The sequence below is a fragment of the Lontra canadensis genome, unplaced genomic scaffold (genome assembly GCF_010015895.1).
Source record: "Lontra canadensis isolate GAN:19392208 unplaced genomic scaffold, GSC_riverotter_1.0 scaffold1, whole genome shotgun sequence".
NCBI lineage: Eukaryota > Metazoa > Chordata > Mammalia > Carnivora > Mustelidae > Lontra > Lontra canadensis.
The window spans coordinates 56,921,060-56,929,921 of record NW_022630995.1 but is presented as its reverse complement, the minus strand read 5'-3'; the positions used below and the strand labels follow the sequence as shown (position 1 = coordinate 56,929,921).

Here is an 8,862-nt window from a genome sequence, read left to right as displayed (position 1 = left end):
ATATAAATGAAAGTGGACTATTCACACTCTTCTTCCCAAAGCTTAAATTTCTTTCCTGCTCAAAATAAAAGAAAACAAAATCTTGACAGTATGCCAAACTAGGACTGAAATGATATGATGCCTGAATCTGCTTTGAAATTCTTCATTAAGGAAAATGAGGTTAGGTAAAGTAAATGAGACAAACTCCTAGCAATGTAGAATCTAAGAGTGTATGAGAATGCATTTTATTCATAATTCTAAATTATTCTAAATAATTCTAAATATTGTGCTAGTAATTCATCCCACTTTTTTGTATTTTTGAAGTTTTTCATAATAAAACTTCTTTACAAATCTAAAAATAGAAGAATAAAGTCTCAGTTTTATCATAATCAGACATGTAGACAACATACAAGTAAAACTAGTTTCCATGAAGACCCAGGAATTTTTCAGAAGAGTCGGAGAGGAAAAGATTTGTCCACAGCATTCATAACAAAGAAAAAAAGGAAAAATGAAGTCACTAAGTAAATTCAATTTTTGTCTGTTTTGCTTTGTTATTTGGTTGCTATTTTCTCAAGAAAGAATGCAGAACAAATTGTCCAATCCTTAAACATATCAAATAATGTAATGTGGAAAATAGCATAGCAGAATTCTGATTTTGTGGAAATGACTTTACCTGGAAACACCTGAGGTCCCTATATAGAAGGGATATTCAGAGAAATCTCTACTTTTTGTCTGAACTCTTATGAGAAGTTTTAGTTTCTAAGAAATGTGGCCTCTTAGGACCACAAAGAAGCTTGACACCTGTTGATCCAGCAGTCTCTACACTGTTTCCCAGGGAACTCCAAGAAAACCCTGAAGGAGCCTAGTTCATTCAAAAGTATTTAATGAGTACCTACTGGGTATCAGACAATGATTTAGGAAATTAGTGAACAAAACATGTGAAATTCTTGCCCTACCTTAGAATGGAAAGTGATGGGTTCTCAGTGTTCAGTTGTTAACTATCTACCATAAGATTTGCCTTATGAGTTTGTAGTCCATTGTAAGATTTTTTTTTAAAGAAAAAGTTTGGATAAAAATGGCTCAACACTATTTAAAATTTACAAGTTTATGCTCCACAAATAAGTGAAACCATATGATACTTGACACTTATTTGTGGAGCATAACAAATAACATGGAGGACATAGGGAGATGGAGAGGAGAAGGGGGTTGAGGGAAATTGGAAGGGGAGGTGAACCATGAGAGACTATGGACTCTGAAAAACAATCTGAGGGTTTTGAAGGGGCGGGGGATGGGAGGTTGGGGGAGCCAGGTGGTAGGTATTAAGGAGGGCACATATTGCATGGAGCACTGGGTGTGGTGCAAAAACAATGAATTCTGTTATGCTGAAAAGAAATAATAAATAAATAAATAAATATCCCCCCCAAAAAAAAAATAAAATTTACAAGTTTACTCTAACCCCTTGCTTTAAGATTAAAAAAGTTATGGCTCAAAGAGAGAACTCAGACTGCCCCAGGATGCATCCAAATGTTGGCGGGGCCAGGACCAAAAAGCAAAACTGCTGATTCTCAAGTGATTGCTTTTCCCACTTCCCACATTCTTCTCTCTCTTGCCTTGGCTGATTGACCTAGGGGAAGTTCACAGATTTGGAGTGAGAAGCTTGACATCTGAAAAACAGAGAATTAATTCCATTTTCCTGATACTTCTTTTCCTCATTCACAAGATACATGTGGTTTAGAGAATCAAATCAGCTAAAGTATTTTGTACACAATTTATATATAAACTGTAAAATACTATACAGTTGTTAACAATTATAGTCTAATGCCCTAAGTCTTTTCACTGATACTCCTCAGAGCAAAATAATTGAAAGATGGAGTAATAACAGCAAAATGAAAAGAAAATAAGATGCGCAAATTGATTAAATTCTTATAGTTGAAGCAAAATAAATAAATATAAATAAATAAATAAATAATCTGGGTTGCGACCTGGCCTTCCTATATGATGTCAGTTGACAGTGACCCTGCATGCAGGGATTGAGGCCTGGGCTCTAGAAAGTCAAACAGACTCTAGAGGAGCATCATTATTTGAACTATAAAATGGAGATGAACCAACAGAAACTACTTCATTGTGTTCTCTTTGAGATGGTATTTTAAAGCATTTATTATATTGTCTAGGACATAATAGGTGGTGAATAATGATCGAATATTATCTTTAACTCTAAAATATTGAAAATAATTCCATCTCATAGGATATTCATTAGTATTAAATTAACTAAGGTTAATTGCACATCCATTAAGTGACTGATGTATAAGAGATATTGAAAATATGTTCTTTTCCTTTCTCTTTCTTCTCCTGATATGTGAAACTAGATGCAACAAGTATAATTACTGGAAAACTGCAAGGGATATGTCACAAGTCTATTTCTCTAAGTCAGTGGCCATACAATTTTAGTGTATGACATAATCTCCTTTAGATTTGTTAAAAACAAAAAAGCATCGTTAGTCCCACCTCCTATGGAGAGGAAGCCCAGAAATCTGGTTTTTAGCAAACATCCCAATACAAATAATACAAATGATGAGTTAACACTTCCTGAATGGTCTAAGCCCTTGTTACTCAAAATGCGGTCCTTGTTCCAACAACTACATCACCCAGGAATTTGCTAAAAATACAGAATCTCAGCCTTATACCTAAATTACTGAATCTTCATCAAATTTTAACAAGATCCCAAGGTATTTCATGTACATATCACAGTGAGTTGTGTTGGTCAAAACTCTTTCTGGGCCGTTAGGCAAGTCATGATCACCTGGATCTCATTGGCTTCTCCTCTAAGAAAATCTCTTCATTACATTTCATCATAAATGTCATCTTTATAAGATATTGGTAGAAAAAAAATGGGCTTATTAAGATATTTCAACATTTCTGCTGAATTACTATCAGAGATTTTGTCCATTGTCCAATTACTATCAGAGATTTTGTCCATTATATTGTCCAATGTCTTTCATTTAAAAGACTACATAAGTTAATTTTACAGGGAAAATGTCACTTTTAAAATCTCTCTATGATGATTTTCTTTTTATTTTAAAAAATGAGAGTGACAAATGACTAGGATTTTTTTTTCCATTGGCTGCTATCTCAAAATTAAATTTGATATTCAATGATCATAACTCTATTAGCCTAGGTTTGGGGTATGTTAATTGTTCTTTCCATTGGCATAGCTCCAGCTTTTCTACTGCTCTTTTATTTTTTTCTTTTAAGATTTATTTATTTATTTGTTTTTTTGTTTTATATTATGTTACCCACCATACAATATGCCATTAGTTTTTGATGTAGTGTTCCAAGATTCATTGTTCGCGTATAACACCAGTCTACTGCTCTTTTAAATATTTGTGTTTTAAACATATGCATAATTTATGTACTTAAAAAGCACACAGGCTTATGCTTGTTTGCATTTTTACACACCCTTATAACCACACCCAGAACAAGATATTGAGTATTTTCACACTCCCATATGCTTATTTCCCTTCCCAATCAATAGTTCCCAAACCCAACTCCATTATCTGACTTCTGTGGCATTGATTAATTTTAGCCATCCTTGAACTTCATATTAATAAGATCATAGACTATACAATTTTTTGTGTCTGGTTTCTCTTATTTAAGATAATGTCTTTGAAATCCATCTTGTTATTGTGTTTATCAATAGTTTTTCCTTTATGCTGCTGTGTAGTATTCCATTGTATAAATATATCACAATTTTTGTTTCATCTATGTTTCTGTTGATGGGTTTATGACCTGTTTCTAGCTTGAGAGTATTATGAATAAAGGTAATGTGAATATTTGCATATAATTATTTTGATGGAGATATGTACTTCTTTTTTTTAATTATTTTTATTAACATATAATGTATTATTTGCCCCAGGGGTACAGGTCTGTGAATCATTAGGCTTACACATTTCACAGCACTCTCCATAATTCAGCCACCCTATCCCTACCCCCACACCTCCTAGCAACCCTCAGTTTGTTTTGTGAGATTGAGAGTCTCTTATGGTTTGTCTCCCTCCCAATCCCATCTTGTTTCATTTTTTCCTTCCCTAACCCCAAGCCCCCACCCTGTCTTTCAAATTCTTCATTTCAGAGAGATCATGTGATAATTGTCTTTCTCTGATTGACTTAGTTCTAATGGGTGTATAGTTGGAATTGCTGTCTTACTAGTCTATGTACCCGAGTAAAACCTTTCTGGACATAGGGAAGATATACATTAGTATTGGAAATAAATTTTTCAAAAAACAAGAATGAGGAGCCATAAGAAGACAAGAGAGTAAAGAAACAATATAACATTTCAAGATTAAGTGTATACTATAGTATAGGGGGAGAATACTGGTTAAGGAATATAGAACCCTGGAAATCTTCTTTAGAAAGTCACTTCTTTCTAGAGCTTTCAAAAAGATTGGTTGGTAGACTAGATGTCCTCAATGATTCTATCCACCTTGTTAATCTAGGAATTTAACATGAATTTTTTAAAGTGAATCATCTGGCTGTTTGAAAAGGAAATACATTATAGTCCTTTCTGATTAATAAGTTGTGAGGGAGAATACTTTTAGAACTTTTTCTTCAAATGTTGAAATTGTTTCTCATGCCAGGCCTATTTTGTGGAGCTGACTGATCAGAGCCCATGGTATTCATTGGGCCACAGTTACTGGAGAACAAGGCCACTGTAACTTATAAGGCAGGAACCCACATTGCCCATCTTATTTTCATTATGTCTTCTGTGGCAAAAATCTCTGAGGCAGAGCCTCAGATCCAGGGCAGACTGTCTTCCTTTTTAGTCTCCTTTTTCCCACCCCATGTCCTTGTTTGGGTGAATACATTCAGGGAACTTGCTGCCCATTTACATGCTCCCTCCCCTACAGGTATGCTTTCACCCATGAGTCCCAATACTTAAATTTAGGAGAGATAAGACACCTCACTTCCTCTTTTATTTATCAACTCTAATTCAAGATTATCAGATATCCATGTATTAGTGTGTGCTAAATTCTTGGCTATTAACAAAACATTTTCCTTCTGATTTTTTTTTTGCCTTATGTATAACATTTATTTATAACATTCTTTGTAAAGAACCCCAGCAGGAAAAGGGTGAAAGGGTATAGGGCTGCTTGGACTCCCTCAAGGACTTCAGAAACAGGATATTGAGAGATCACAGAAATCTTATAACTAGAGCAGTCAAAGATCATGTGCCAAGAAAAGTGAGCTGTTAAAACAAGGAACCATGAGGAGAATCCTGGCATGTTATGGCTGCCAGAGAGACAAGCGTCATAAACATTCAAGCCACACATCCCACAGCTACAGATCAGGAGGGTTGCTTGGCCTTGAGTGCCAATGAAAATAAAGATGCTAGGGGCACCTGGGTGGCTCAGTGGTTAAGCCTCTGCCTTTGGCTCAGGTCCTGGGATCAAGCCCCACATCTGGCTCTCTGTTCAGTGGGGGGTCTGCTTCCCCACCCCCACCTGCCTCTCTGCCTATTTGTGATCTCTGTCTGTCAAACAAATAAATAAAATCTTAAAAAAAGAAAAAAAAGAAAGAAAGAAAGAAAGAAAAAAGAAAGGTGCAAAAGAGAGACAGGAGCTCCGGGAACCACATCTTGTTTCCAGACTCACCTAATGAAGAACCTGACCATGTCATGGAGCATTAATCTGGGCATCTGCCACAAGCCTGACCTGAGTTTCTCTCTTTATATAACACATTTATCTGCTGCAACAGCTTTTATTTTAAGGCTTTAATCCCAAACCACATATGAAAAAAAAATTCAGAATGATTAAGACACCTGCCCTAGCATGCACAGTTATTATGTGGTGAAATCAACTTTAGACTTTGTCTGACTGCAAAGTCCGTGACATCTTTGTCATAACCAGCTGGCTCCATCTATCATTCTACAAATGAAGACATTACAGTGCAAAAAAGCCTATACAAGTTGTCAGAGTCAGGATGAGAATCTGGAACTCCTGACTTACTACTGGGTCGGCCCCAGTCCTACTGCCCTGTCTTGTTAATGCTAAAACAAAGCAAAGCCTCATGTGGTTTTCAAGACATTTTCTGAAATGTCATGAAGAGATTGTTTTGTCATCTCTCTTTTATAGATTCAAATACTGGAGTCATAGTGCCTTGATTTGAAGCCTAGCTCTGTTATTTGAAGTGTAACATTAGCAGGTTACTTAGTTTTCCTGTGCTTTAGTGCCCTCATTTATAAAATGAGAAAAAAGCAATGCCTTCTTAAGAGGTGTTAAGACTAAATGAGATAATACATGTAATTAGTTTGCAGTTGCATTGGACACACAATCACCATATCATAAATAGCAACCATTATTATTTATCTTCTATTTCTGATGCATTAGCAGGCAAGGTGGTTCCACTGTAAAGTTAGAGGCTTGGGAGCTAGGAGGATGATTATTAATCCAATGATACTCACAGGTCTACTCAGGTACACTTCCTTAGGGACTTTGATCAGATTGCTTTCATAGACGAGAGTAAAGAGCCAGAGAATGCCTCACCCTCAAAATTTTCCAACAGTTTAATTCATTATAATCTGGTAGATTATAATAAGATGGGCTCCAAGACTCCAGAGATGAAAAGGATAGAGTGCTTCCTCACAGTTCAGCCAATCAAAGGCACCTCAACAAATGAAGACAGTACAGTGGAATGTTGAACTATGTTGAGGAAGAGGTAAGACCTAATTTATTTGCCAGCAAGGCTCGTCAGACAGCCCCAAAGGTCACTAGCAAGTTGCTCTAGAACTTGATGAATGCTCAAGCTGAAAATCCAGCCTGAGATCCTAGGAATAAGACTGAGGGACAGGAAGATGACTATTTGTCTTTGAGCAAATCTCTTTTCTGGACCATTGATCCCTCATCCATAAAATGGGTAGATTTGTTAGGACCACTAAGTATTAAAGAGGAAATATGTTTATTGCTCACTCAGTTGTACCTGTACCAAAATTGGAACAATACAGAGAAGATTAGCATGGTCCCTGTGCAAGGATCACACACAAATTTGAGAAGCATTCTATATTTTCAATCGAAAAATAAAATCCATACAGAAAAAAAGAGGAAATTTGTTTGGCATGTAGCAAGCATGTACTAAATAATAATAATAATAATAATAATTTTAAAGTGCAAAACAAAGATGGATCCATTAAAATGTTCTCTGAATTAGATCTAAGTTAACTTTTTCCAAAACTCTTAAAAAATATTCCATAAGGAAACTGAATGTGTAGCATGGCTACACTGGGTGGCTAAATAGACAGCTTTAACCCCAGAGAAGTGTCTGCTTCCCACCCCAAACAGAGTTACAGAGTTGCAGTGAGTGTTAGAATCCAGGTCCTGTGGTCTCAGAAAGCTAAATCCAAGACAGTCAGCAGCTCTGGTTAAAGCCACAAAAAAGACAATAGAAATCAGTCCATGAACTACCAAGAAAGCCCTTTACCCTTCACCCAAAAGAATATGTAAACTGTCAGGGATCCTGAGGGGGGTGAAATAAAGTTAAGGGATTGGAGTCATAATAATTCTTCTGTGCATGAGCCTTGATTCAGAAGTGCCTTTTCTTTATCATTATCATCCTTCTCCTGATAGGTGTGGCTTAGGGAAGTAAACCTGTGTGTGTGTGTGTGTGTGTGTGTGTGTGTGTGTGTGTGTATACTTCCCCTGGGAAATGACAAATGGGCTAAAATTGTAGTAACACCAAAGATTAAAATATACACTTGGCTATAAGAAGTAGGGATGGGGTGGGAATGAAATGGAGAAAGACTTTACAAGAGAATCACTTCAACTTACAAACACCATCAGAACAGGGACTGGGTTGACCTAATATATCATTATATCTTCAGCATCTAGCACAATGGCATTCAGCAGGCATTCAGTGAATATCAGTTGAAAGGACAGATCAATGAAAAGGAGAAGAAAAACATTCCAGACACAGATACACAGGTTGTAGGACATCACTCTTGTTCTGTCCAGAGTCTACCTAATAGAAATGAGAATCAATTACCTAAGAGAGAGTAGGATTATCTTCTCTTCTATAGCCAACATGGGCCCAAACCTTTGCAAAGGTGAAGCTGCTAATTGGAGGACATGATAGAGTCTTTTACCTCCCATCTCACCTGTGACTTCTGCCCAATCACAGGTTGGCTTCCTCTTCAGGGAAAGGAATCATCTTGGTGGATAGACCACAAAAGATAAGGGAAAAAGGGAGGGGCTTCTTCTCCCATGAGTTGCAGGTACAAGAGAACAGTGACCTTTTGCTTAAGGATTACCACACAAATGAGAAGCCCAGTGGCTACTAGCATGTTTCCAAGAAAAAAGAACCGCTTATTTTTTGGGTAGGAATAAGCAAGGACATAGTGAATCAGGTTCCAATATGAATCAAACCAAAAACACGCAGGGAGGAGGATAAAGATCTCATACCATTGTCTTAAGCTGGGCACAGGTACAGGAGGGATGAAGATAGAATATTTCTGCATGATGGAGCCCAGGGTATTATGAATGGGCACTGCTGATGAGAGGTAGGCAGAGGCCAGACTATGTTATAATGAGAATTCTGGAGTTTATTCTGAAAATCAAAGATGCCAAGGGCAATTTATAATCTAGAGAGTGGCAGGATCCTATTTGACACTGGAAAGCAAATTCTTAAAGTGTGGAAGATTCTGAAAATGGCTGCAACTCCTCCAGTTCTTGCATGCATACCTCTTTCATCAAGTGGCAGGACATATTTCCTCCCCTACCTGCCTTCACTCTGAATTTGGCCTTTGGCTTGCTTTGACCACCAGCACATTGGTAAGCATGATATAAATAAGATTGAAAGTGCTTCACATTAGGGTTCTCTCTCTCTCTGAAACTACCA

The 8,862-nt window shown here is 36.9% G+C and overlaps 1 non-coding gene across 1 annotated transcript; it reads left to right on the top strand.

Annotated features, from left to right (window-relative positions):
• Positions 1 to 6,935: 6,935 nt before the first annotated feature.
• Positions 6,936 to 7,039, top strand: LOC116871616. Its single transcript, XR_004383451.1, has one exon. It is a non-coding gene; the product is annotated as a U6 spliceosomal RNA (small nuclear RNA).
• The last annotated feature ends 1,823 nt before the right edge of the window (positions 7,040 to 8,862 follow it).